Genomic DNA, 27,768 nt, shown 5'->3' with positions numbered 1-27,768 from the left:
TAGACTATGGCACATACATTTTGTTCTGTGCATGCTACAGTCTCATTTTATCCTTAGCTATGTTTTGTTAGCCAGCAATCAACTTGTTCGATCCCAGAGTATCAGTTCTGTTTATTACATGTCTCTAGAAGAGGAGATAAATAAAGGCATAGGGAAGGCCGCATCAACCTTCGCTTAACTCCGACTAAGAGTTTGAGAAAACCAGAAGCTCACTACATCGACCAAAATGGAGGTCTACAAGGCATGCGTTCTTAGCACGCTACAGTACGGCAGTGAGTCGTGGGCAACCTAAACAAAGCAATAGAGAAAACTAAACTCATTCCACTTGCGCTGCCTTCGAAGGATCTTACAAATAACATGGAAAGAAAGAGTGTGTAATACTGAGATCCTTGCGAGAATGGGCCTTCCCAGCATCTTTACAGTCCTAAAGCAACGCCACCTGCGCTGGCTCGGACATGTTCGCCGGATGGAGGACAATCGCATCTCGAAAATCATTCTGTACGGGCAAGTTGCGTATGGCTCAAGAAAAACTGGTCGCTCCCATCTCCGTTACGTGGATGCAATAAAACGGGACCTAAAAAAAACAGTGAACATTGATATTGACCATTGGGAAGACATAGACTTAGACCGCACTAGTTGGAGAGAGACGGTGACCAAGAAAGCTATGAACAGCGAGAAAACATGGGCCTCAACTCTCGAAGAAAAGCGTGCCACACGGAGAATGGCCAGCTCCTCTACCACCAAAGCGAAAGCCACCTTGACCTGCAATATATGTGGATGGGAGTGTCTCTCCAAAATAGGGCTCCAAAGCCATATGAAAAGTGTTTGAGATGAGTCATAGTCGTTCTACGACTGAAGGAGGCAATATAATTACATGTCGGATCAGATCCTTATTTTTAAACACGAAACATTAGTCTGGGTGAATCCCTATAGACCACACGTCGATTGAAACAGTTTCACATTGTTATGTCAAATTATAGAGCTCATTTCTTATTCTATATGCTAGAACAAATTTATACAAGTTCTTCGTCTTGCCTGGTGCTATTAGAAAATGGACTTTCAAGATTTAAAAAAAAAAAAAAAAAAAAAAAAAAAAACAAAAAAAACCGCCTCTCCTAATACTCGATACCATCGTTGTTTGATCCTATTGAATTCAACTCATTTTTGGCTTTATAAAATTGAATATTTTTTATATAAAAAAATACTAAAAGTAACGTCTTCTGATTACCAACAAAAATGTTATTGAAGTTTAATCATAACAGGGTAAAATGTAAGAATGTGAAAAATGAACGCATCTGTCGGAACGTGGAAAATAATTACGGAGTTAAAGAGTTAAACTAGATTAACACAGGCATACGCATAATTATCTTCTCTTGTAGTAAAGGAGCGTCTGTAAGTTATAAGATAAGAAAGCAAATTTTTTTCTTCAAAGGCTCAGATATCTAGATCCCTGACTGAGCCTACCATGGGTCTATCCAGGCTTAAACAAACTAGTGTAACCCAGTGCAGGGCGGGTTATTGCTCCATTCGATACTGTTTTCCCGAGCTGCCGGGAGGAAGCGGAAATCATGGCTCGTGTTCTTTATGTGAGCTCCCGACTTGCCGAATCTCGTTTTGACAGATGGAGGAAGTCACTTCAAATGTATGCACCACGCGAAACGGGTTTATCCAAAACATGAAGCGCTTCAGTCTCTTATGAACTGAATAAAACTGACATTAAATATGACGGTGTTAAACGTTTCTGGCCAAATTTGACTAAATGTGTATCTTAATGTTTAAAAAAAGTTACCGATTTAGTATAATAGGAGGAATACGTACCTACCAGTGTTTTAAATTCTTACTTATGATCTTTTTTGCTGTTAACCAAATGGTTCTGCATATTTGAATTTTCACAAATATAAATCATAGTTTCGTACTACACAATGAATAAACAAACAAAGAAAAAAAGACACAAATATAGAAAAATACAGAACTTCAATTGTATATATTATTTGCTGAAGACATGAGAAAAAAATGTTGAAACGAATCAAAGTCTACTATGGCTCAAGATTGTTTTTAATAAATTTTCTTTTCTTTGCTGGTTAGACAGCAGATTTTGTACTTGTTGAAGCTTATAAATATCTCCAATCTGTCTGTTTGAGGACCGCTTCTTGTTTTCTTTGTCTGAAGCAACAGGCTGGCGATTCCGATTGTGTGATGTCATTTCCTGTTTTAAGTATCGTCTGCTGAGCCTTTCGTAAAGTGGATGTAGTGGAACTTGAAGTTTCTGCATTTCTCTTGCGAGCTCATCTGACGTCATACCTGACCTCTTCCCAAATCGAATGAAATAACGAAAGACTCGGCGTCTGCAGGCGTAGCGCACACATCTGGTCATTTGTGACGTGTCCTGGTCGTAGGACTGACATCCATTACCACAATCTTCTTCTTCCATATCGTCTGCTCGAAGCAATGGCAAAATGGCCGAAAAGACGCAAATTAAAGTTATGAATAGTATATAGTTTTTGTTCAAGCTCAGAGCCATGTTTAAGATTCCTTGGAATGTCCAGAATAATTTCTAGCTTTTAAAACTAATTTTGTTTTTCCTTGTCCAATTTTTGGGTGACCACTTCCTCGTTCTTTAACTTTTTTTTTTTTTGCTGTGATTAAACCAAAACTTTTTTTTTATTAGAGCTAGATTTTTTGAAACGTTAAAAATTTATTAAAGAAATTTTTCTTCTAAGTTTTAGTTTTTAGAACAGTTTAAATTCAGGCGATGTTTTCTTTAAGAAAAAAACTGAAGGCTATGTTTTGTGGGAATTTTCCTGTCGCTTGTATAAAAAGTGTGAGTTTTCCAAAACACTTTTCTTCATTCCATCTGCTTTTGGAATGATAAAAAATTCAAAGTTGTTGAAATTCTTTAAGTTGAATGATGTTGTTATCCTTTTATTTTCTTGTTCATCCTGAAAAAAAAAAAAAATAATAATAACAGCAGAGTTTAAAAAGTCTAACTTTTAAACAATTATTCTAAATGCTAGACAAAATAAACGTTTTGATAACGCAGAAAATAGTGGCGATCAATTTGAATATTGTTATGTACATGTTTATACATTTAGGGTTAGACTAAGTTTACACCTACTCTTCTACACATCGGGTGGCAATCTCTCTCCACATATATCGATATATAGAGGGAGGGAGGGACAGAGAGTGAGGAGGAGAGAGGGGTACAATTGTCGTGTCTTGCCCGGTTCATATGTTGTTGTTGTTTTTATTTTACATTTACTTAAATCTAAATATAAACAGGTCAGTTTTCTTCGGGGAGTCATTCTTTTGAGCGACTCAGTTCTACTGCGTTTTTTATTCGCGTGGGTGTGGACGTCACAAGTGGATGATCTCCACATGAACAAACTGTCACACCTTCTTGGTTACGTGATTCTTTACCGACTGTCACGTGATTCTTTACCGACTGTCACGTGATTCTTTACCGGCTGTCACGTGATTCATTACCGACAAAAGTTTTAAAACAGGAATGATTGTTTTCACACTCACACACGCACACACTATCTGAAATAAGAATGAAACTGGTTTTTCCTACACCAAAGTTCTAGTGTGTGTGTGTGTGTGTGTGAGATGCTGCGCTGACATGCGTGTGAGTGCGTGTGTGTTTATCAAAAACCTAAACTTGATCTTACAGTTTTAAATGGAGCACGCATTTCCGCTTGGAATTGCAATGAAATTATTTGTTCCCATTCTGTTTGTTGCTGATGTTGAGAACGCCCCACTGACACTTTAATGACGTGCTCTGTTTCAGTACGAATCATGCTTGTGATTTAAAGCGCTAAAATATTTTAAAATGGGACCAAACGTATTGTGTAAAAACTAGATTTATTGATTCATCCAATGTATGAATCATTTTAGGATGATGTGGGAAGCGTGGTCGAGAACTTGGCTTGGTTTGGTTACCTAGAAGGGGGCTCGAGGTTCGACACCCGACTAGGGCAGAGTTGTGTTTACTGAGCGCCTAAAGGCAGAACGGAAAACCAACTCCTAGATACCCCCTCCCCGCCCCCCACTGGTCCACAAAAGAGATTGGACCAAAGCGCTCTGAGCATGCTATAAACATGAAAGTAGCGCTATATAAAAGGTATAATTATAATGATAAATATTGAATGAGAATGTAAGCGTTTAAAAGATACACTTCTATACACATTAGCCTACGCAGACAAACACATGTAAAATATACTGCGTGTAATTTGTAATCTTTTTTATAAACAACTTTCATTAAAATGTGTATGAGTTAAATAGCAATGAGAAAGTAGAGCAAAGCTTTTTAGAAAATGTTTCAAAAAGGTAACACTTTTTATCCTCACGGCTACGTCATTCAATTGATCCCCAAATCTACGTCACAAGTTTGATCCCCTCATATACGTCACATGTTTTATCCCCACAACTACGTCACACGTTGGAACCAAACAGCTGCATCAAATGTTAGATCCTCACACCTATGTGACACTCCTGGCCTCCAAAACTGCGTCACACGTCTGAACCAAACAACTGCATGAAATGTTAGATCCTCACACCTATGTGACACTCCTGGCCTCCAAAACTGCGTCACACGTCTGAACCAAACAACTGCATGAAATGTTAGATCCTCACATCTATGTGGCACTCCTGGCCTCCAAAACTGCGTCACACGTCTGAACCCAACAACTGCATGAAATGTTAGATCCTCACACCTATGTGACACTCCTGGCCTCCAAAACTGCGTCACACGTCTGAACCAAACAACTGCATCAAATGTTAGATCCTCACACCTATGTGACACTCCTGGCCTCCAAAACTGCGTCACACGTCTGAACCCAACAACTGCATCAAATGTTAGATCCTCACACCTATGTGACACTCCTGGCCTCCAAAACTGCGTCACACGTCTGAACCCAACAACTGCATGAAATGTTAGATCCTCACACCTATGTGACACTCCTGGCCTCCAAAACTGCGTCACACGTCTGAACCCAACAACTGCATCAAATGTTAGATCCTTACACCTATGTGACACTCGTTGGAACCAAACAACTGCATGAAATGTTAGATCCTCACACCTATGTGACACTCCTGGCCTCCAAAACTGCGTCACACGTCTGAACCCAACAACTGCATGAAATGTTAGATCCTCACACCTATGTGACACTCCTGGCCTCCAAAACTGCGTCACACGTCTGAACCCAACAACTGCATCAAATGTTAGATCCTTACACCTATGTGACACTCGTTGGAACCAAACAACTGCATGAAATGTTAGATCCTCACACCTATGTGACACTCCTGGCCTCCAAAACTGCGTCACACGTCTGAACCCAACAACTGCATGAAATGTTAGATCCTCACACCTATGTGACACTCCTGGCCTCCAAAACTGCGTCACACGTCTGAACCCAACAACTGCATCAAAATGTTAGATCCTCACATCTATGTGACTCTCCTGGCCTCCAAAAGTACGTCACACGTGTGAATTAATCACAAGTCTGTTCACACCAGAAGTGAACAATCGAGTCCATTTAAATAAAGCATATGTTAGATTTAACAGACCATAGTAGGTAGATCTAGTGGTCATTGAAAATATTCCATTTCTGTCAAAACAAATAAGCCGTGTACTTGCCCCACAGAGAAAGACATCACATCCTATAAGCAGACTCGCGCCGTCTAGAGTTTGATCACACTACGAGCCCAAATATCCAGACTTGAAAGCCTTGTAAATAGAAAATTGATGTCTGTGTTAAGTTGACTTAACTGAATTAAGTGCATATATTAGAACCTGACATTGGTATAACATAACCAGGGGCGGACTGGCTATATAGGCATTCGGGCAAATGCCCGGTGGGCCGGTGGGCCGGAACCCCATTGGGCCGGTAGGGGCATTGAAAGGGAAGCATGAATGCCACCAAATGCCTCCAAGACTCGTATTAAATTGTAAAAAGATCATATAATATTCTTTTATAAAAAAACAACAACAAAAATAATCACAGCGTCATGATTGTCTAAGCGTATTAAAGGGCTACTAATGTAATGCATTTTCCGAAATAATGTAATAGCCTACATCTGTATACACAGTGGCGTAGCATCCATGGCGTGAAACGGTTTAATGAACCCGGGCCCACGACCATTAGTCATTCATTGCGCTTGTGTCAATGACTAACAACCAATTGGAGCCCACTAAAAGGGAAAAAAAAATTAAAAGATAATTTTTAAAAAAAAAGGTATCCTTCAAATATCCTAAATTTTGTATGTACGCCTAAGGAGGTGCTTTCCTCCCGCTTACCTAAATGGTGGCTAGCCCTAATCACAAAGTGCGTTAACAACAACTTCAGCTTGAGCTTGAATGATTCCGTCAGCTGTGTTCAAGAAGTTGCTGCTGTCTAAGGCTTGGTAAAAAATGCGTAGGTGTTTTATGCTCACAGCATAGCAAGATGGGGGCGTCTTAAATCTAATATGGAGAGCAAAGTCTCTATTACACTTTGAAAAGTTTTGTCCTACAATGTGGTCATCAAGAAAGGATGTTCTAACAAAAATGAGATTCAGTTATTTTGATGTGCTCAAGATGCTATACTCCTCAAAGGAAAAAGAAGGTCATGAAGTATCAACTCTTAGAGTGAAATAAGAAACTTTCAATGCCGTTGTAATGACATAATAACGACTAGTCTACCAATACCATGGCTTTATTCGACAAAATTAGACTACAGTAAACAGTGAATGAAACCAGCACGTCTCGCGTAACACTGATGCAGTTTATACACACACACACACACTGGGCATGACCTTCTGACACGCTGGAAGCACGCAGAAAATCTACTCAGTTACACTACAACCGTATTTGTCAGATAATCAAACTTAGCATAACGATTTTGAGGAGATGTATAATTCGATCTCCCTCATATGGCATGTTGGGGGGCGGATTGAATAGGGCTGGATTGAATAGAAATGCCCGGGCCGGTTTTGACACCCAGAACATGACTGCTGTTTTTTAGATCTTGTCTTATAAATTACAGATGATCCTTCAAAAGGGAAGATAATTATGTTCTACGAATAACCATGTGTTAATCTAGTTGTATATTTTATGGAAGACTTAAACTCATTATATCGTTGTTTTTTTCTGTCTGATTTATGCAACCCTTTCCCTGATTAAAGGAAAAAGGAGCACTTCTACATATTTGTCCTAGCAAAAGGAATAAGAAATGTGCCTTTATCTTTGTGTGTTTTTGAGTATTTTATTAGGTTGTGTTTTATTGCTAGGATCCTCCTCTCTAGCTTTGCATTCAACGTCCACGACTCGCAAGCATATAAAAATGTCGCCATGACCAGGGAGCGCATCAGTCTGATTTTGGTGCCGAGGGCTAAGCCCTTATCTTTCCATATTATTATAAGTTTTGAAAGGGCTGCTGTGGACTGTGCTATTCGGACCAATAGTTCGGGTTTTGTTCCCTCATCTGAGACAATAGCTCCGAGGTATTTGAAGCCACGACCTGCTAACTATTGTAAAAAGACGAAAGCTTAAGACCATTAAAAGATCTACGGGGCTCGCAAAGACCTTCCTTCAGGGAACAGTGCCAGGTAAGAAGAAGAGGCAGACAGAAAAAGCGATGGGAGGACAACATTAAAGAATGGACGGGCCTGACATTGAGAGAGGTTCTAAACAAGGCAAAAAAAAAGGGAGGAATGGAGAAAGACGGTCGACAAATCTTGCCTGGTGCCCCAACGGTCCAACAGACTAAGGGATAGGTAAAAGGTAAAGGTAAGGTGTTTTATTATTTTGTAAGTAATGGTTAAATCAGTTTTTTGAATATCATGATTGCTTTATTTTTAATCTCCTTATCTTATCTTATCTTATATAATATAGACGTTACTTCAAAAAAGAAGATGATTACGTCCTAGGCGTCATGCATTTAGTCATGCATATTAACCAATGACTTAAATTCTGCCAAGTCACTGGTTTTCCTGGCTAGCTCAGGCAACCCATTCCATGCTCTAATAGCACTAGGGAAGAAGGAGTATTTGTACAAATTTGTCCTAGCATATGGGACGAGGAATGTGCCTTTATCTTTGTGTCTTTCAGAGTATTTTATTAGATTTTGTTATTGTATTTGAAGATTAAGGTTCAGTGTTTTATGTATAATTGCTACTTTACATTTGAGTCTTCTGTCCTGAAGGCTTTCTAAATTTAGTGATTTTACTAAAGGTGTTACTCTGGTTAAGTGTGAATATTCCTTTGTTATGAATCTCACTGCTCTATTTTGTGTTTGTTCCAGTTTCTTAATGTTTTCTTGAGTTGAGGGGTCCCAAACGGAGGATGCATATTCTATTATTGGCCTAACCAAGGTTCAGAAGTGTTTCTAAGTTGAGTGATTTTACTAAGGATGTTACTCTTATTTTACTAAGGATGTTACTCTTATTTTACTAAGGATGTTACTCTTATTTTACTAAGGATGTTACTCTTATTTTACTAAGGATGTTACTCTTATTTTACTAAGGATGTTACTCTTATTTTACTAAGGATGTTACTCTTATTTTACTAAGGATGTTACTCTTATTTTACTAAGGATGTTACTCTTATTTTACTAAGGATGTTACTCTTATTTTACTAAGGATGTTACTCTTATTTTACTAAGGATGTTACTCTTATTTTACTAAGGATGTTACTCTTATTTTACTAAGGATGTTACTCTTATTTTACTAAGGATGTTACTCTTATTTTACTAAGGATGTTACTCTTATTTTACTAAGGATGTTACTCTTATTTTACTAAGGATGTTACTCTTATTTTACTAAGGATGTTACTCTTATTTTACTAAGGATGTTACTCTTATTTTACTAAGGATGTTAATTTTATAAAATGGGAACATTCGTTGTTTATAACTCTCGCAGCAGGGCCGGCCTTACGTCATTGGAAGCCCTAGGCGAATTGAATTAGATAGCCCCAAATGAAATAGGAAAAAAAAAAGAGGAAAAAAAAATACGCAACGAATAAAACATTTCTAAATCTATATGTATATTAACAAATAAAATTTAAAAAAAAAACGCAATTCCCGTAACGTTCCATATGGTATCTTGAATCATAGTGGAGAGCTTGAGATTGGATAGTCGACGACTCACTGTAGACGAGTCACTGAGTTCTGCTATGTTTGAGATTTAATCCAAGTTTCGCAATTTTTGTTTCTAAAATATTTTTTTTAATCCCTTGCGAGAGCCTCGCCAATAGGAGGCCCTAGGCGGATGCCTAGTTTGCCTATGCCTAAGGCCGGCCCTGCTCACACTTCTATTAATCGTCTTTCAATTTACACCAGCCCAATACTATCAATAATCTCCTAAATATTTCATAGATATTTCTGTTATGCTAAAATAATGAAGATTGAATGGAAGAACGAAAAAAAGAATGCTAGCCATGTTACTCTCCCCTGCGGCCATCCAATAGAGCAGGGGTTCTCAACCTGTGGGTCGCGAACCCCTTGGGGGTCGATTGACGATTTGCCAGGGGTCGCCTAAGCCCATAAAAAATAAGGATTGTTATTGTCTATTCTTCTATTGCTGTGTGTGTCTATTGGGGGGGGGGTCGCGGCAGAGTTGTATATTGTAAAAAGGGGTTCTCCGAGCTTAAAAGGTTGAGAACCGCTGCAACAGAGCTACAGCAAGTCAAGAATCAAGTATTTTTTCCCCTCCATTTTCTTATTATCACCTATTCGAGTTAATGATTCTCCGCGTTAGACAAACTACGATAATGAAATCATATCTAAAAGGGTTTTGAAGCAATATCAAATGAAGGCGTCGGTCAGCATTGTTTTAGCCAAAGGCTATCATCTCCATTAGTTCTTTGATTTTATCTTGGCTGGAAGAGATTGATAATGTAGTGTAAGTGATCTCCCCTTACAGAAATCAACATCATTTTCCTTATTTTTATTACAAATAGTCTACAACACATCTTAGTGTGATTGCAGGCTAGAATATTAATATAAAATCAATTATAAAATGACTATTTTTTGAAAAAATGGGGGGGGGGTAAGAGATGAAATAACTGTTATATATATATTCATTATATTTATATATGTGTGTGTGTGTGTGAAAAAAATAACGAAAAAAATTGCCCCAACACTTAAACCACTTATCCGAAAAAGGAATTCTGGATTATGCACTACCACATAAACATTTTAATACCAAAATTCTAAAGATTCCAGATCCCGTAGTCTCTTTATGGTACCTCCGCGGAAACGTCTAGTAGCGGAACTAGATAGGCCAATGACGGGTAGCAAGAAATGACTCCTGCTTTTGGCTTCTTTTAGCGACCGATAGAAAGGAGTTTGGTATTTGGTGCGACCCAACCCAGTAATTGGTCACTACCATTGTGGAACGATCAAACAGGGACTTGGGGAGAATGGTGCCATCAAACTCGTGATTTGTCCACAACAATCCGAATTGGCATTAATTGAATGAACATTAATTGGTCAAAAGAAAAAGGTACAACTTCACTGATTTTTTAATTATGTAACAATTGTCTTTAGAATTCAATTTAGACAATGTTTACCAGTTGAAAACATTCTATCATCTGGAACAAACAAATGACAATAAAACAAAGACATTGTTTAGTATACTTTGCGTGATATTAAAACGACTTTAAAAAAATAAAGGCCAGAAATCTAAGGAAAGCAAAGAAAGATGTAAAGATTGCTTGTTGTTGATTGGTTTCTTAATTTATTTTTCGTCTGTGACTGGATAATCTCATTTTTAAGAAAGTGGACATCTAGATACAGTCATTAATTCGTTTATAGTCTACCTAATACTCCTTTTGTCCAGCGCTTAGATAATGGTTTCAAAGGTTGTCAGGGCCAGGGGTGTCAATGGGGATAAGCTCCCATTGTCTATAAAATACTCCTAATGGCATGCGTCTCAAATAGCCTCTGACAACCAAGTCCAGCAACTGGCCTGCTCGTGTGGCTTAGATATTAAGCCCGGCGAAACTGCTCTTACTAACAGGGGAAGGGGTGAAGGCGGATACCTGGCGCCACAAAACCGGGAGCTTCGGGCAGATGGAGCTCGTCAGCCTAGTAAGGCAGTTCATCTAGGACTTCAAACCCCCGCTGCCTTGCGGTACTGAGGCTTCAGGAGACAACCTCGAGGAGAAATCAGGAGTGAAGCCCCTTAGGCGTTGGGAGTATCAGCTATGAAATTCAATCCGGCAGCTTCTGCAACTGAGTTGGTGCCAAATGTAACGCAATGCGTTCCTTTGAATCACATCAGCAAGGTCGAGAGAGGGATCAAGACGCATGGGTCACCCATGACCCCTTTATCCAAGGCCCAGGAATGAGCCCCGGAGAGGAAACTCTGATGCTGCTGCAAAGCGGCTAAAACAACACGGGATAATGTGACACTTTATGTTTGCTTTAAAAATATCTTTATGAGAGGAACCATGTAAAACTATTCTATCTAACCAAATTGTGTATTTATTAAAAAAAGAAAATCATTATTTTGCGACGAATGTATAAAATACAAATATCCTTTCGCACTCTACCAATTATTAAGATCTGAAATTACGATGTAAACTTGAGGGAGCATCACTTGAATTGTTTAAAGTGATCTAGATACAATCGGTTTTAGGTTGTTATCAATGTTAACTGTGTCGATTTATAACCTAGACTTCAAACATATAAAGTATAAACTTCACAGGTATGCTGCATATTCAGAGCCCATACATTTAAGTATCAGATCGACCTGGTACTAATAGATTCTATACAATTTAGTTCCAGCTAGGCGCCCCAAGATAATCCGCCGCTGAACGTAACAAGCCTCTGGTGTCTCTGCGTGTCGTAGTAGCTTAGTGTGATTCTCGGCAGTCTTAGGCCAATCATGTGACCTCGGTAGGTGGAGCCATTTGCAACACGGGACACGAAAAATGTGAATATCTTTCCTTCCTGTAATTTCCTGTGTCTATTTCCAGGCCACCAGAACTTTATTATTTCCTGCACCTTAGCTTCCACTCCCCCCCCCCCTGTTCTTGTAGCGAAATCTTTTTGAGAAAATAGTTTATACAGAAAATAAAGTTCCGCTTAATATTACACTAGCCTATTATTAAATGAAAAAATATTGATACGTAGGCCTATTTCTCTTTTTTTTTTGGCTTAATGTACTTTGTAGACAGCCAAATAAAATCTAAGAACTTGACAACTCCGATTTCCGATAACTTGATTTACTCTAAACTCTAACGATTTGTCATTGTATACTAATAGCATAGAAGACTACGATGCAATACAATGTACATCTCTGCACTTGACTGTATTTAAATGTAGCCTACCTCTCTGCGCACAGGGCCGGCCTAAAATAATAGGAGGCCCTAAGTGAAGTGAATTCGGTGGCCCCAAATGAAAAAACGAAAAAATAAAATCACGCAATTTATTTAAAACCTAGTGACTCCAACAATAACACTCGGCACAAGTCTCGCTATTTCGTCTGTAAAAAATGTTTGAACTCTTCTGCGAGGCCCTCACCAAAAGGAGGCCCTAGGAGGCTGCCTATTTTGCCTATACCTTTGGCCGGCCCTGCTGCACTCAACGCTTCTCAACTGTATCGAGCCATATTACGCTCTGGTCAATCTAAACTCTACCAGCACTAGTCAACTCCAGACCCCAACTCTAGTCAGCTCTAGACCCCGACTTCAGTAAAAAAAAATACTTTAAGTCAACTATATCAAGCTGTATTCCGCTCTAATCAACTGTTCCGAGTCGTCCTCAACTCTATCGACTCTGAATTGTACTGAGCTCTACAATCGTATTAGCAATAACCACAGTACCAACTGTGACGATAGTCCTTACAAGTTATCTTTCTGGTCTATAAAAGTCCGAACAAGTCTGTTTACATTTAGGAAGATCACGAAACCAATTACAACTATCTACACGACGTCTTATGCGTCAGATTTTAAAAACAGATTGACTCAGTCAAATTACCCAAAGGGATCACGCACGGTGACCTCTGCCTGTGCAGCTAGTTCATGTATAACAATATCGTTTGTTTATTAGTAAGTCCTATTTGTTTACTAGTAAGTCCTATTAGTTTAGTAGTAAGTCCTATTAGTTTAGTAGTAAGTCCTATTAGTTTAGTAGTAAGTCCTATTAGTTTAGTAGTAAGTCCTATTAGTTTACAAGTAAGTCCTATTTGTTTATTAGTAAGTCATATTTGTTTACTAGTAAGTCCTATTTGCGTGCTAGTAAGTCATATTAGTTTACAAGTAAGTCCTGATTGTTTACTAGTAAGTCCTCTTAGTTTACTAGTAAGTCCTATTTGTTTACTAGTAAGTCCTATTAGTTTACTAGTAAGTCCTATTAGTTTACTAGTAAGTCCTATTAGTTTACTAGTAAGTCCTATTTGTTTACTAGTAAGTCCTATTTGCGTACTTGTAAGTCCTATTTGTTTACTAGTAAGTCCTATTTGTTTACTAGTAAGTCCTATTTGTTTACTAGTAAGTCCTATTTGTTTACTAGTAAGTCCTATTTGTTAACTGGTAAGTCCTATTTGTTAACTGGTAAGTCCTATTTTTTCAACGGAAAGAGGACACATAAATTAGCTTCTTATATTGAGCCTGAATTTTAAAAAAATTGGAATAACAACCACGAATCATTGACATAGTATAACAGTCTGGACGATGCTTTAAAAAAAATGTTCCCCTTTCAGATCTTGCGATATATAGAGTAGATGTAAATGTTATCTCTTTCTATGGCAGAAGTTCTAAAAATCCTGAAAATGTCCCAATCGTCAGAGAGATTTGAAAAGAACAAATGAATATTCATATTTGATTAGACTCTAGTAACACCGTTAGTAAAATCACTAGATTTAGAGACGCTTCAGGACAGGTGACTAAAAAGTAAAGTACAGTAGCAATAATACATAAAATATTCAATCATAATTTACAAATAGAAAAACAAACTAAAACACTCAGAAAGATACAAAGACAAAAACATATTTCTGATTCCATACGCTAAAACAAGTGTTCCTCTTCACTACAGCCATTAGAGCATGGATTGGGTTGCCTGAATCAGCCCAGGAAAACTAACCACTTAGCAGAGTTTAAGTCACTGATCAACATGCATGACTAGATTGACACAGACTTAATTATCTTTTCTTTTAAAGTAATTTATAAAAAGATTTCGGAAATACAGAAAGAAAAAAAAAAGAAAAGTTTTTTTAAAAAAAGAAGAAAAGAAAGAATTGAAGATACAGAAAAAAATTCAACTACAAAGAAACGAAATTATAAATGCCAAACTCTTTCAGCACAGACCTATATAAAATCGTTGTTCATTTTTTTAGTGTACACCATCCTGCCTTAACAAACAAAACTACTGAATATAAATTCTAAAAATAAATCTCAGAGCCAAACGAAACAAAATCTGTAATTTTCATCATCTTCGCGAAAGACAAAGCAAAATAAGTCTCTTTTTATATCATTAATTACAAGAGAATACAAAAAAATGATTTTCTAATTAGTTCTGATTAATAAATTGTACGTTACTTTTTGTTGTTTCCTCATTCCCATGCATACATTTTCCCAACACCTCATTTATATTCTAAAAGTGCCGTAAATAATTCAATAGCTCAATGTACGCTTGTTACATATTACACAATGAAACTTTTTTTTCTTGGTTGAGCTCCAAAACATTGGTGGAGCCAGAGGTAGAATCAATGCTTTGGTGGAGCTAGAGATAGGATCAATGCTTTGGTGGAGCTAGAGATAGAGTCAATGCTTTGGTGGAGTTAGAGATAGAGTCAATGCTTTGGTGAAGTCAGAGATAGAGTCAATGCTTTGGTGGAGCTAGAGATAGAGTGAATGCTTTGGTGGAGCTAGAGATAGAGTCAATGCTTTGGTGGAGCTAGAGATAGAGTCAATGCTTTGGTGGAGCTAGAGATAGAGTCAATGCTTTGGTGGAGCTAGAGATAGAGTCAATGCTTTGGTGGAGCTAGAGATAGAGTCAATGCTTTGGTGGAGCTAGAGATAGAGTCAATGCTTTGGTGGAGCTAGAGATAGAGTTAATGCTTTGGTGGAGCTAGAGATAGAATCAATGCTTTGGTGGAGCTAGAGATAGAATCAATGCTTTGGTGGAGCTAGAGATAGAATCAATGCTTTGGTGGAGCTAGAGATATAATCAATGCATTGGTGGAGCTAGAGATAGAATCAATGCTTTGGTGGAGCTAGAGATATAATCAATGCATTGGTGGAGCTAGAGATAGAGTCAATGCATTGGTGGAGCTAGAGATAGAGTCAATGCTTTGGTGGAGCTAGAGATATAATCAATGCATTGGTGGAGCTAGAGATAGAGTTAATGCTTTGGTGGAGCTAGAGATAGAGTCAATGCTTTGGTGGAGCTAGAGATAGAGTCAATGCTTTGGTGGAGCTAGAGATAGAATCAATGCATTGGTGGAGCTAGAGATAGAATCAATGCTTCGGTGGAGCTAGAGATAGAGTCAATGCTTTGGTGGAGCTAGAGATAGAGTTATTGCTTTGGTGGAGCTAGAGATAGAGTTAATGCTTTGGTGGAGCTAGAGATAGAGTCAATGCTTTGGTGGAGCTAGAGATAGAGTCAATGCTTTGGTGGAGCTAGAGATAGAGTTAATGCTTTGGTGGAGCTAGAGATAGAATCAATGCTTTGGTGGAGCTAGAGATAGAGTTAATGCTTTGGTGGAGCTAGAGATAGAGTCAATGCTTTGGTGGAGCTAGAGATAGAGTCAATGCTTTGGTGGAGCTAGAGATAGAATCAATGCTTCGGTGGAGCTAGAGATAGAGTCAATGCTTTGGTGGAGCTAGAGAAAGAGTGAATGCTTTGGTGGAGCTAGAGATAGAGTCAATGCTTTGGTGGAGCTAGAGATAGAGTCAATGCTTTGGTGGAGCTAGAGATAGAGTCAATGCTTTGGTGGAGCTAGAGATAGAGTCAATGCTTTGGTGGAGCTAGAGATAGAATCAATGCTTCGGTGGAGCTAGAGATAGAGTCAATGCTTTGGTGGAGCTAGAGATAGAATCAATGCTTTGGTGGAGCTAGAGATAGAGTCAATGCTTCGGTGGAGCTAGAGATAGCGTCAATGCTTTGGTGGAGCTAGAGATAGAGTCAATGCTTTGGTGGAGCTAGAGATAGAATCAATACTTTGGTGGAGCTAGAGATAGAGTCAATGCTTCGGTGGAGCTAGAGATAGAGTCAATGCTTTGGTGGAGCTAGAGATAGAGTCAATACTTTGGTGGAGCTAGAGATAGAGTGAATGCTTTGGTGGAGCTAGAGATAGAGTCAATGCTTTGGTGGAGCTAGGGATAAAATCAATGCTTTGGTGGAGCTAGAGATAGAATCAATGCTTTGGTGGAGCTAGAGATAGAGTCAATGCTTTGGGGAAGAGAGGAGTTCCAACCCGGAACCTTTGAGGCGACAGTCCATAGCGCTTTCCACTCGACCAAACAAATATCACTGTGATCTGTTATGCGTTTTATTTTTTTTATCTTGAAACCTAGGCCTTTATACATTCACAAAAACAAATATTTTACGTCGATATACTAAGAAAGTAGAGAAATACTAAGAAAGTAGAGAATTACTAAGAAAGTAGAGAGATACTAAATATTTAGAGAGAAACTAAATAAGTAAAGAATTACTAAGAAAGTAGAGAGATACTAAATATTTAGAGAGAAACTAAATAAGTAGAGAGAAACTAAGAAAGTAGAGAGATACTATGAAAGTAGAGAGATACTAAAAATAGAGAGAAACTAAATAAGTAGAGAGAAACTAAGAAAGTAGAGAGATACTATGAAAGTAGAGAGATTCTAAATAAGTAGAGAAAAACTAAAAGTAGAGAAATACTATGAAAGTAGAGAGATATTAAATAAGTAGAGAGAAACAAAGAAAGTAGAGAGAAACAAAGAAAGTAGAGAGATACTAAATAAGTAGAGAGAAACTATAGAGAAATACTAAGAAAGTAGAGAGAAACTATAGAGAAATACTAAGAAAGTAGAGAGAAACTAAGAAAGTAGAGAGATATTAAGAAAGTAGAGAGAAACTAAGAAAGTAGAGGGAAACAAAGAAAGTAGAGAGAAACTATTAAAGTACAGAAATACTAAGAAAGTAGAGATACTAAGAAAGTAGAGAGATACTAAGAAAGTAGAGAGAAACTAAGAAAGTAGAGATACTAAGAAAGTAGAGAGATACTAAGAAAGTAGAGAGAAACTAAGAAATTAGAGAGAAACTAAGAAAGTAGAGATACTAAGAGAGTAGAGAGATACTAAGAAAGTAGAGGGAAACAAAGAAAGTAGAGAGAAACTAAGAAAGTAGAGAGATACTAAGAAAGTAGAGAAATACTAAGAAAGTAGAGAAATACTAAGAAAGTAGAGAATTACTAAGAAAGTAGAGAGATACTAAATATTTAAAGAGAAACTAAATAAGTAGAGAGAAACTAAGAAAGTAGAGAGAAACTAAATAAGTAGAGAGAAACTTAGAAAGTAGAGAAATACTATGAAAGTAGAGAGATACTAAATAAGTAGAGAGAAACTAAATAAGTAGAGAGAAACTAAGAAAGTAGAGATACTAAGAAAGTAGAGAGATACTAAGAAAGTAGAGAGAAACTAAGAAAGTAGAGAGAAACTAAATAAGTAGAGAGAAACTTAGAAAGTAGAGAAATACTATGAAAGTAGAGAGATACTAAATAAGTAGAGAGAAACTAAATAAGTAGAGAGAAACTAAGAAAGTAAAGATACTAAGAAAGTAGAGAGATACTAGGAAAGTAGAGAGATTCTAAATAAGTAGAGAGAAACTAAATAAGTAGAGAAAAACTAAAAGTAGAGAAATACTATGAAAGTAGAGAGATATTAAATAAGTAGAGAGAAACAAAGAAAGTAGAGAGAAACAAAGAAAGTAGAGAGATACTAAATAAGTAGAGAGAAACTATAGAGAAATACTAAGGTAGTAGAGAGAAACTATAGAGAAATACTAAGAAAGTAGAGAGAAACTAAGAAAGTAGAGAGATACTAAGAAAGTAGAGAGAAACTAAGAAAGTAGAGGGAAACAAAGAAAGTAGAGAGAAACTAAGAAAGTAGAGAAATACTAAGAAAGTAGAGATACTAAGAAAGTAGAGGGAAACAAAGAAAGTAGAGGGAAACAAAGAAAGTAGAGAGAAACTAAGAAAGTACAGAAATACTAAGAAACTAGAGATACTAAGAAAGTAGAGAGATACTAAGAAAGTAGAGGGAAACAAAGAAAGTAGAGGGAAACAAAGAAGTAGAGAGAAACTAAGAAAGTACAGAAATACTAAGAAAGTAGAGATACTAAGAAAGTAGAGAGATACTAAGAAAGTAGAGGGAAACAAAGAAAGTGGAGGGAAACAAAGAAAGTAGAGAGAAACTAAGAAAGTAGAGAAATACTAAGAAAGTAGAGATACTAAGAAAGTAGAGAGATACTAAGAAAGTAGAGATACTAAGAAAGTAGAGAGAAACTAAGAAAGTAGAGAGAAACTAAGAAAGTAGAGAAATACTAAGAAAGTAGAGATACTAAGAAAGTAGAGGGAAACAAAGAAAGTGGAGGGAAACAAAGAAAGTAGAGAGAAACAAAGAAAGTACAGAAATACTAAGAAAGTAGAGATACTAAGAAAGTAGAGAGATACTAAGAAAGTAGAGAGAAACTAAGAAAGTAGAGAGAAACTAAGAAAGTAGAGAAACTAAGAAAGTAGAGAGATACTAAGAAAGTAGAGGGAAACAAAGAAAGTAGAGAGAAACAAAGAAAGTAGAGAGAAACTAAGAAAGTACAGAAATACTAAGAAAGTAGAGATACTAAGAAAGTAGAGAGATACTAAGAAAGTAGAGGGAAACAAAGAAAGTGGAGGGAAACAAAGAAAGTAGAGAGAAACTAAGAAAGTAGAGAAATACTAAGAAAGTAGAGATACTAAGAAAGTAGAGAGATACTAAGAAAGTAGAGATACTAAGAAAGTAGAGAGAAACTAAGAAAGTAGAGAGAAACTAAGAAAGTAGAGAAATACTAAGAAAGTAGAGATACTAAGAAAGTAGAGGGAAACAAAGAAAGTGGAGGGAAACAAAGAAAGTAGAGAGAAACAAAGAAAGTACAGAAATACTAAGAAAGTAGAGATACTAAGAAAGTAGAGAGATACTAAGAAAGTAGAGAGAAACTAAGAAAGTAGAGAGAAACTAAGAAAGTAGAGAAACTAAGAAAGTAGAGAGATACTAAGAAAGTAGAGGGAAACAAAGAAAGTAGAGAGAAACAAAGAAAGTAGAGAGAAACTAAGAAAGTACAGAAATACTAAGAAAGTAGAGATACTAAGAAAGTAGAGATAAACTAAAATAGTAGAGAGAAACTAAGAAAGTAGTGAGAAACTAAGAAATTAGAGAGAAACTCAGTTTGTTATATTTATACAATGGTATTCTATGGTATTAAGTTCCATGCACACACAAAAACAACTGCCTTTAACTGACTGACATCACAAAGTAAACATCTCGATGTTCAAGAAGCCGTGAAGTTAACATCTTCAGCTGGGAGTCTGAAACGCTAACAATTACGCTCTATGTACTCTACATAAACTATAAGATTTATCTAAAACAGTTTTTAAAAAATAACATAAGATCTGAACGAAGTGGTCGTCTCCTTTCCATTAGGACTAAAACAGAAAGATTTAAAAACTCCTTCATCCCACTTTCGGTCAGAGTGTTACAAGATCAGCTGTCGTCATCGAGAAGTACATAGAAGTCTAATTCATAAAGCGCTGGTTGTGAGTGTGTGTGTGGTTTTGGATTTTGGCAGGTAGATCTAACAGGTTGTCAACAAACCAAGCGTGACAAGGGCTGCCTGGTCGTGCGGTTTGCACGCTGGGCTGTCGTTCAGATTTATCGATGGTCCCGGGTTCAAACCCTGCCCGCTCCCATCCCTCGTCGTCCTGCGGGAGGTTTGGACTAGGAAATAAATTATCTTCAACTCTGAAGGAACATCCGAAACATGTCAAACATTTTACAAACAAACATTTACACCCCCAAACAAAACACTTAACACTTGCATGACGTGTAGGACGTAATCATCTTCTTTTTTGAAGTAACGTCTGTATTATATAAGATAAGATATGTCATTGAAATCGCAATGTGAAATATTCATCCATCCATTTCGGTGAAAACCACTTTTGGCATCCAGGGTGGAGGGGGCTAAGTGCTTGGCTCAGCATTTTGTGTACCTCCGCATGTGGGTGGTGAGTCCTATTTGAGGCCGAAATGTTGATTATTTCCCCACTCGGTCAAGGTGTGAAATATTAATCCCAGATCCAATAAAAAAAAAGCTGAATAAAATTAACCGGAGTCTATTCACTAGGTTCAAAAGCCTTAAATAAATTCCTATATTTTTTTTCATTTATCGAAAAGTAAATGAAATCAATTTGCTCATAATAATAGGCTTCGATTTTTTTTTTTGTTCAATTGCGTTTTGAATTTGTATATGTTGGCGAAAATAAGATTTAAAAAAAAAAAAAATCCATTAATGTAGAATTATCGATTACGTAAAAATCGTTTCCCTTCATTGTACGTGTTTCATATGACGTGAGTGAACGCAGAGATAATTATCAGCGTTTATTGTGCTCATCTGTTGTATTTATAGAGTAAGGACACTCAGAACGAGGCTAAGGTTTCATTGCGTTGGATGACATGGGGGGAACAACTCAAACGTAGAAACTGATTTAAGAGTTACATTGATTCTTTTTTAAAGTCTTAATAACATCTTCTCTATTCCGCAATAGCGTTCACGGTATGTTAAGAGGAAATGAAAACAGTGTGTGTGTGTGTGGGGGGGGCACCTTTGGTATGTAAAAGAATGATAAGGTTTGATAAGTTAAATTTTTTTTTTATTTAAACATTACTTCAAAATCTATATCATGGAATATGATTCGCTGTGGCCGAGTGGTTAAGCGCTTGGCTTCCAAACTGAGGTTCCTGGGTTTGAATCTCGGTGATGACTGGTATTTTGAATTTTTTTTATATATAGGGCGCCTTCAATTGACTTAAGTTGGGGAAAGTAAAGACGGTTGGTGGTTATGCTGGCCACATGACACCCTGCTTATTAATCGCATGATGCAGACACCCACTCAAAGGCAACACACATGATGCAGACACGCACTCAAAGGCAACACACATGAGGCAGACACGCACCCAAAGGCTACACACATGCTGCAGACACGCACCAAAAGGCAACACACACGCTGCAGACACGCACTCAAAGGCAACACACATGCTGTAAACACGCACCCAAAGGCTACACACATGCTGCAGACACGCACTCAAAAGGCAACACACATGCTGCAGACACGCACTCAAAGGCAACACACATTCTGTAAACACGCACCCAAAGGCTACACACATGCTGCAGACACGCACCCAAAGGCTACACACATGCTGCAGACACGCACTCAAAAGGCAACACACATGCTGTAAACACGCACCCAAAAGCTACACACACGCTGCAGACACTCACTCAAAGGCAACACACAGTAAAACTACATGCGTTTAGATCAAACCAAAGCAGAAATTAAGGACGCTCTCCCGAAAGACGCATCGGAAACTATTAGAAAAACAACAGTTAGTTTATTCATTGATTGTGTTTCTAACGTAAGCAACGCTAAAACAAAGACGTTGATTCCAGTTTCTATGTCTGACCCCAACACAACGCTTTTAAGAATTTAGTTGCTATTTTACAAAGAGATTTTAGGGAAGATATGAACATAAAAACCATTATTTCATACGTTTTGTTTTAAAATATTTTGACAAAGCTTATATCAACTCACTTGTTGCGACTGTCGCCTAAAACGTTTGTACACGTTATTTCTCCCACACCAATTATCGGATCAAGTTAAAACTTGAGACAATTACTCATTCACCTAGGGCCCTCGATTGGTGGAGGCTTCGCACAGGACTAAACAAAAATTTTGACACTTGGATCAAATCCCAAACATAGCAGAAGTGTATGACTCGTCTACTAGCCTAGCTCTAAGTCTATAGGCCTACTATGATTTCAGATGTCACACAGAACACTACGAGAATTGCGCTATATGAATTTATTTTGTTTGTTGGTTTAGATATAGACGCAGGAAGATTTTAATTCTAGAATATTTGTTTTAGTGTCTTTTTTTTTCTATTTCATTTGGGGCCACCTAATTCACTTTGTCTAGGGCCTCCAATTACCTAAGGCCGGCCCTGCTCATCAAAAGAAGTTGTGAAACAGTTAACAGTTGTGTACCAATCACTCACTATCTGTGGCAACTAGTTTTCCCTTAAGAAGGTGTGAGTATTACCATTACATGATATCTAGGTAGTTCCAATAGATCATTGTTAACATCAACACGATGTAACATGCCTCTATACTTTGTCATTTAATAACTTGTAGATCATTGCGTTGATATAGTCCAAGATAAGAGTTTTAATACAGGTTGAGCCTTTTAGAATAAACATGACATGTAAAATATAATAGCAGCACTGAGGTACAGATGTTATTGAGGGAAGAAGGGGAACAAAACATTGAAACGGATAAGCTCCGAGGAGGACTGGAACTACGGACCTCCGAATCGGCAGCATCGCCTAGCAGCGACCAGGTAATCCTGCTTCACCATCCAGGTACCTCCCCTTCCCCCCCCCCAAAAAAAAAAAGAACATTTTAAGTTAGCAATGTTATTTACCCATGGTCTTTGATTACGCGTCTCTCCCCCCCCCCCAATTTCTTTCACAATAGTCATCACAAACAATTCTATATTTAGGGTCAACACTTATTGTTTATTAATATTATTCGTTATAGCAATTAAAGCTTCAAATGAAAACAGTGAAAAAACAAATGGCAATTTTCGTATTAATCGATTTTTTAAAATTCTGTCTGTGCCGCATCTACATACATCTAAGTGACGTCTAGGGCCCAAAGCGTCTTATGTTTGATATACTGAAATCGGATCATGAATATTCATACATGCCGGCCTTAGACCATTATATTAAATACTATACTCTAATATTTCGCCTTCAAGCAAAATGACGTGTGATATATTGCTATCTCTAATGTGTTACTGAAGAAACTAATAGTAAATAAAATAAATGGAAAATGGACAAGCTCTCATCCGGATCACAAGAAAGATGACGCCTATTATAAGCTATCCCGGCAAGATCAACGTCTAATCTTTCGACTCAGGACCGGGACACAACAGAATGAGACAACATATGTTCCGGAAGCTCAAACTAGGAACCAGTGAAATCTGCCCATGTGGAGTGTCACCAAAAAATGCTGAACATGTCCTTCAAAACGGTCCTCTTTACAATGAAGCCCGTACAAGACACTGGCCCCAAATCATCCCCCATAAAAAAGAAAACTATATGGAGAGCTCCCTGATTTGGAAACCACTGCGCAGTTCATCTCATTTATTGGTCTAGTCATCTGAACGCTCCAACATAAAAAAATGAGAACGAGGAAGAAGAAGAAGATAATGTGTTACTCCTAATATTGAATGGATGTGCTTTGTGGGACTTGGATTCTAATATTGGTTCTGACTTTACTTTGGTAACATGTACATAGAACACTTTCAGCATTAATTCCTTATTCACCATCTTTCAACTAGATGACGAACCCAAAACTTAAACTCAACAAACGCCAACGTCTTTGATTTCAAAGATTAAGGATGAGTGCAGTGTTTCACATGACTACGCAAACCCAGTTGCGACCAGTATATTTTGCCGCGCCTAGTGCAGACAAAGCCGTTGTCCGCCGGCGATCTGTTTTAATAAGGGCCTTTCTTTGGCTCTCAAATGTGTGTCCCACATCCTTTGTAAGAGCTCTCCAACTGTCTCTTTCAGAGACCATCTGCTGCCAGATACTTTCCTCTATGCCAGTGAGGTGTGTCCCACATCCTTAGTGAGAGCTCTCCAACTGTCTCTTTCAGAGACCATCTGCTGCCAACTACTTTTCTCTATGCCAGTGAGGGCGAAATGGCTATAAAGATCAACTCAACAAAACCATAGCCCAAAACGTAGATAAATATGTCGCAGGTAAATAAGACGCAGGTAAATAAGACGTAGGTAAATAAGACGCAGGTAAATAAGACGTAGAAGAGGAAGACGGGTTCATTCTAAAAAAAAATTCATGTTAAAATTAGATCGGAACTTACATTAGTAGACAACACTTTTATTTATGAATGTAATTAAAGGCACATTTCTTATTCCATAGATAGGGCAAATTTGCACAAGTATTCCATAGGATAGAGCAAATTTACACAAGTATTCCATATGATACTACATATTTGCACAAGTATTCCATAGGATAGAGCGAATTTACACAAGTATTCCATATGATAGAGCCAATTTACACAAGTATTCCATACGATACTACACATTTGCACAAGTATTCCATATGATAGGACAAATTTGCACAAGTATTCCATAGGATAGGTCTTATTTGCACACAAGTATTCCATGGGATAGGTCAAATTTGCACAAGTATTTCATATGATGGGGCTTTTTTTCCCAATAGCAAGTAGGGAGTTGCCCAACTCAGCCAATGAAATAGCAGACTTTAATTAACTCACCAATAAAGATGCATGTCTAGATGAACACAAGGATAGACGTTTGACGTAATAATATTCTCTCTTGAAGGAACGCCTGTATAAAACGACAGAAAGATCATTTACAAAGATTGCATTAATCGCAACAATATAACAACTATTCTTTTCAAACACACAGCGCTTCTTCTCAGAATATATCTCTCCCCAACTCATCTCTGTATGTCACCCCTCGCCCTCCCATTTGTTTAGCCAGCCACTTGCATATATAAACTTTTCAAAATGTTTGTTTTACATTTTTGTTTGGATGTTAATTGAGACCTGAAGATAACCACAGCCAGTGGCGTCACTAGGGGGGGGTGCGGGGGGTGCGGGCCGCACCGGGTGACACCAACCCCTAGTGACGCCACTACCACAGCCAAAACTTGCACGACGACGGGGGATGGCAGTGGGCAGAGTTCAAACCCGGGACAATCGAACGACAGTCCAGAGCGCACACCACACGACCAGGAAGCCATCCCGACCAGGTTGAATCGTGTGATACACAATGTAAATTCTATACCTACTGCATTCTTAAATCACAGCACGCAGACCAGATCTAGTCCGCAAACTTAAACTGATTCAAACTTATTTGCCATATTTATTTTGTTGGAAGGCGTATGTTTCATTGAAGCTGTTCCGTGATCAACAAATGTCATGCAATTTAGGGTCCGTCTAATGCGATCAACAATTATACGCGCAAAGTTTCTCGTGAGAGAATCGACGCCTCTAACAAAAATGACGACCGCTAAATAAATTGTATAAAAGCGTATATTCTATTCAGTATTTTAATCGAATAATTAATAATTTAACATGTAATTGAAATTGTATAAACGAAAACAAAATGTATTAGGTTCTTAAGTTAGACTAATGGCAATGTCTTTGATGAAGAATGGGTGCAGTGTTTCACATGACTACGCAAACCCAGTTGCAACCTGCATATTTTTCCGCGTCTCGTGCAGATAAAGCCGTTGTAAGTTAGACTACATTACTTTTAAAAAGTATTTATCATCATAGTAATTGTGTCAAAAGACCTGTGTTTTTTTAGTGAAACTTTTTGTTTCAAACTTATTTTTATAAGGATTGTACATCTTATCTTCTTATCTTATAAATTTCAGACGTTACTTTAAAAAAGAAGATAATTACGTCATACGCATTTCACGTGTCAATCTAGTCACGTATGTTAATCAATGACAAACTCTGCTAGATTTTCCTGGATGATTCAGGGATTTCAGGCAACCCATGTCATTCTCTAATGGGAAGAAGGAGAACTTGTAGGAATTTGTTCTAGCGTATGGAATTACAAATGTGCCTCTGTCTTTGTGTCTTTCTGAGTATTTCATTAAGTTTTGTTTTTCTATATGTAAATTATGTTTAGTGTTTTATGTAATATAGCTACTTTTCTGTTCTGAAGTGTCTCTATATTTATTGACCTTACTAATGGTATTACTCTAATCAAATTGGAATATTAGTTTGTTATAAATCTGACTGCTCTATTTTGTATTTGTACTAGTTTCTTTGTTTTCTTGAGTTGAAGAATCCCAAACAGAGGACGCATATTCTAATATTGGACAGTCTAGTATATCAAGTAATGTTATTGGCACCCATAGTAAAAAAATGTTTTACAAAATATTGACTGCTATAATAAAGTATGCAAAATCTCGTTCGACTTTGTTCAATATTTGACTTCTAGTTTTACTTGGCACTGAAAAACGATCGTTGAATGTATAAACAAAATACCATCTCAATAGAATTGATTGCTATCAACAATTAGTCCACAAAAAAATATTAAGAAAGACTGTAAGTGTTGAATTAATTTGTTCTGGATGTATAATAATTTAAGAAGACTTGCTACTGTTGGAAACCAGTTAATGCCAAGTGCGAAGTGTGTGTAGGCTAAGACGTTAGTTACGAGTAGTTTCGCATTTCTTGGCATCATTAGATTATGAATATATTATTGCTTTAAAAGCACGTAGTTTAGAAAAACTTTAGTTAGATACAAACGTAGGCCTATAACACATTGTTGAAGTTGCTGATTAGTTTATATGTCTATATGAATAACTCATTTTTGGCAATGATTAAAAGATGAAAGAGTGATGGAGACAAAACATTTTAACTCTTTTTCTCCGTAATTATTTACCACATTCTGGTGGAATCAATGCTGGTATCGCCAGTTAGGAGAGAAAGAGTTAAGACATAAGATCTGAAATTAGAGTTAATTCTGTAACTCTTTTTTCTTTTTACAGAACTCAAGGCCCAATTATTTTAATGCTCTTAATTATTTTTCCCCATTTTCTAGAGATGCACACACACAAAAAAAGTATATTAACATACTAGTTTCAAGGCAGAATGTATAAGACAAAAATATAAGATAATATTCTATAAATAAATGTTGCAGATATAGTCCAAAACTGGCTAAAATCGTTCACTTACCGTCTCGGTCTAGTTTCAAGTTATAATTTAAGTCCTTAGTTGAAGTAAAATGCTAGCGGATAACTTCTGGGTAAGGGGACTTTGGGTATTTAAGAAATGGTTCCTTCACAGTGGGGGGGGGGGGCCTGACCTAATCCACCCCGTACGTCGGCTTTTGTTAGATGAGCGAGTGGCAGTTTTGGTGAGAGTTCTTTTAAACTATTTACAAAGAGAAAGATGGGGGGAGGGGGGGGGGGGAGAGAAAGAGTGGGAAAAAAAAACATGGATCGTAAATAACCGTTTTGTTTTGTTTCGCCGTTTCTTTTTGGGCTCAACTCGCGCAACAAAGAAAGTACGGTGTTCTTGCGGGTCAAATGTGCGTTTCTTGTACTATTAGCAGTGCTGAACGTGTTCCGTCCCCTGTGTGATAAGATGTGGGTCTTAAGGAATAGAACATTTCAGTTATACTAGGATGGCAGGCGTGGTAGAAGCTCTGGAGTGTCGTTCATTGCTCTCGATGGTCCCGGGCTCGAAACCTGCACGCTGTTACCCCGCCATCACGAGGGAGGTCTGGGATAGGATGTAGGTTATCTTCATTCAGACTTTTTAAACATGTAAACATTTTTAAAAACTACCAAAGGATATATAATAGTTTTAAAATGAAAAGAAGCTATTTGATGAATACAGACAATAGAGCAGGGGTTCTCAACCTGTGGGTCGCGACCCCCTTGGGGGTCGATTGACGATTTGCCAGGGATCGCCTAAGACCATCGA

The 27,768-nt window shown here is 37.6% G+C and overlaps 1 long non-coding RNA gene across 1 annotated transcript; it reads right to left on the bottom strand.

Annotated features, from left to right (window-relative positions):
* Positions 1-2,589: 2,589 nt before the first annotated feature.
* On the bottom strand, positions 2,590-27,201 carry LOC129928865 (uncharacterized). Its single transcript, XR_008780384.1, has 2 exons — positions 27,016-27,201; positions 2,590-2,939 (listed from the first exon to the last, which is right to left on the bottom strand). It is a non-coding gene; the product is annotated as an uncharacterized LOC129928865 (long non-coding RNA).
* Positions 27,202-27,768: the final 567 nt, after the last annotated feature.

This window comes from Biomphalaria glabrata, chromosome 10, assembly GCF_947242115.1.
Source record: "Biomphalaria glabrata chromosome 10, xgBioGlab47.1, whole genome shotgun sequence".
NCBI lineage: Eukaryota > Metazoa > Mollusca > Gastropoda > Planorbidae > Biomphalaria > Biomphalaria glabrata.
The sequence above is the reverse complement of the archived record's forward strand: the minus strand, read 5'-3'. Positions and strand labels throughout refer to the sequence as shown.